We start from the raw sequence: 2913 nt of genomic DNA on the forward strand, positions 1-2913 counted from the left end.
ATGAAATGGATGAATTCTAGTCTTGACAAATTGTAAATACACTATGTTAAATTCCTTGCACACCAACTGTTTGATAAAATACCAAAAAGAGTTTCTTGTGTTGTTTTTTTGCATTTTGATGTCTAATTGATTTATAAAAGGAAGAATTGTCATGTGTTGCATAAGTCCCTTGGGAGAGAACGATATTTATCACTTGCTACACTGCGACCGGTGCACTTGGCGTTGGTTTTGCAGCCAACAAGTTTTTGGCGCCGTTGCTGGGGATTTGTGTTCCAACAAAGTAATTTGGACATTTATGGCTCTTTTAGACTTGGTTGTTTGTTATGTCTTTGAATGTTGTTTTGTCTGCAGTTGACTTTAGTTTCTAAGACTTTCCATTGATTTAGTTTGTACTTAATGTTTGTCTCGGGGTACGCCTTAGAGCTTGATGCAGTTATTGAAAGGCTTAGGGTTAAGGTTTTAGTAGCGGAACTAACTAAATCAAACCAGGTGTGCAAATCACCAAGGATGGAGTTGTGTGTTTGGATTCACTGTTTTGGAACTTAAGGCAAGTTTTGATGGGCTTCTTACGCCAAGGGATTGGGTGAGGGTTTGTCAAACTTAGGAAGGCACAACAAGAGGGATCTGAGTGTTCTAACTTTAGAAAACAGGAAAAGTGGAATTATTTACCAATTGTATGTCTGTTTTGTTTGTGTTTCTTTTATGCAATTTGTCTTCAGATGTTTATACTTTCCACTGGTTTGGTTTGTGCTTAAAGCTTGTTTCAGGGTACGCCTTAGAGCATGATCTAGATGTTGAAAGGCCTAGGGATGGGATTTCAGCAGCCGATCTAGCTAAATCAACCCAGATATTACTAGTCACCCGAGTGACAGATGACGTGATTGTGTATTTGGACCCCACTGTTCTGGTTCTTAATGCAAGTTTTGATACATTCTTATGCCAAGGGATTGGGTGAGGTGTGTCAAGCTTAGATAGGCGCAACAAGAGGGATCTGAGTGTTTCTACATTAGAGAACAGGGAAAGTAGTATTCATCATCCTAAGAGAGTACTAAGTGATCTTGCAACAAGAGGGATGTGAGTGAGGTTATTTAGGAAATCCATTTCAATCATTCTGCATATTAGAATTGTTGTTTGGTTGGTGTGCTCATGTTATGCAAGCTTTGTTTCTTTTTTTCCTTGTCTCTTTGTTTGTGTTTTTCATTTTTCTATTTCACTTCTCTATATGTTACTTTTGTTTTTATCTTTATGTTTTTCAATTTTCAGTTCTCAAAACTTGGTTTCTATTAAAATTGGACTAACGTGTTTGTTTGAGTTTCTTGGTGTTCTTGCAATTAGAAGGTATGAAAGTGGATGAAGAAGAATATGCAAGGAGTCAGGGAATTTGAGTAATAAGTTGGTCCACCAAAAAGAGAGTTTGCTTTTTCTTTCCTTTCTATTTTCTTTTCCTGTTGTTGATAATAAGTGTGACTTGGCTAGTTTAACAAATATGATGCATTGGTTACGTGACTTTGAGTGAGTTTTGCATGAATTTGAGGAGAACCATTTGTGTTTGCTCATAAATTGTGATTTTGTGAAAACTTATGCTTGTGGTTGTTTCTCATGTGAGTATATAGAGAATGTTGTTATTGTTTTTACTGTGGTTAGTGATTGTGGCATGATCTATGACAACCATAGGAAACCAAAGAACTTAACCGGGTGAGATTTTGTACCTCAGAGTTTTTATCTGTGAGTGCTACCTCTTTTGGTTACAATTAACTTTGCTTGAGTTTCATTGCTAGTTATTATTCATTTGCATTCTTACATTGAAACAATGCCCTCTTTCTTTCCCTCTTTGTATCATATACCCAGAATAGCCAATTGTGTTTCAAAGATTAGAACCCTTATGCAAACTTTTCAGCATTTAAAGAAACTTACCTTCACTTTTGAAACCTCAAGCCTTGTTGAATATGATTGACAATCTCACCTTGATGGGAGAGTAAGGTTTACATGGTCAGTAGTATGATTCAAGTTTGGGGGAAGTTATTATTAAAAAGGGAGCATGAGTAACTATGGTGAATTGGTGTAGGTTGATGTGATGCATTCTTGTATATATGTCATCTATAAAAGAAAAAGAAAGAGAAAAATAGAAAAAAAATATATGAATAAGGTGACTGCAAGTNGGTGTTTGGTTGTTCTAGTTTTCAGATAAAAGAGAGTAGAGTGATGAAACTGTGAAATTGATGTGAATGCTCTCTTTGCTCATTCATATTACCTAGATATACCAATTTCCTTCTTTTCCTTGGCTGAACATCAAATAAAGCCCTTGTTGCGTTTGTATGTTTTGATAATTCTTGGCTCTTGTAATGAAAAGCAAAGTCAAATTATATGTTGTTAGAGGTCGATGAGAGAATGAAACACCCTTATACACTAGTGTGCTTGAGTGAAAACACTTTTTCTAGTGAGGATTGGTTCCTTTGGTTGATCAATGAAAACATCTTTGTCATGATTGTTAATCTCTAATAAAGCATGTACAGTCATTCTTGTAATATTTGCATTGTGAGCACCATAGCTAAGGATTTACAACGTTACACATATTCTTTTTGTATTGGTATTGAAAGAAGAGCACTCATGAATGTTATCTAATTTGATTGTGTGAACTTGCTTCCTAGTTATTTGACTTTTGTTGAGTAGATGTTTTTCTTAGCCAAGTTACCTCTTGCTTGAGGACAAGCAAGGTTTTAAGTGTGGAGGAGTGATAACGGTTGATTTAATATGTTTGTGTGTGTATATTTTGTGAACAAATCAACTCCTTCATAGCTTTTACCTTGTTTTATCCTCAAGTTTAGTGTGCTTCCTAGTTTTCTTGTGTTTTATTTAGTATATGCTTGTTTTTACCTCTAATCTCTTTGTTTGAGTGTTTGAAATAAATTAATA

The 2913-nt window shown here is 35.2% G+C and overlaps 1 pseudogene; it reads left to right on the forward strand.

Annotated features, from left to right (window-relative positions):
• The window catches only part of LOC111240936, a 6203-nt pseudogene extending 4916 nt beyond the window's left edge, over positions 1-1287 (forward strand).
• The last annotated feature ends 1626 nt before the right edge of the window (positions 1288-2913 follow it).

Source organism: Vigna radiata, unplaced genomic scaffold (genome assembly GCF_000741045.1).
Source record: "Vigna radiata var. radiata cultivar VC1973A unplaced genomic scaffold, Vradiata_ver6 scaffold_149, whole genome shotgun sequence".
In the NCBI taxonomy this organism is placed as follows: Eukaryota; Viridiplantae; Streptophyta; class Magnoliopsida; order Fabales; family Fabaceae; genus Vigna; species Vigna radiata.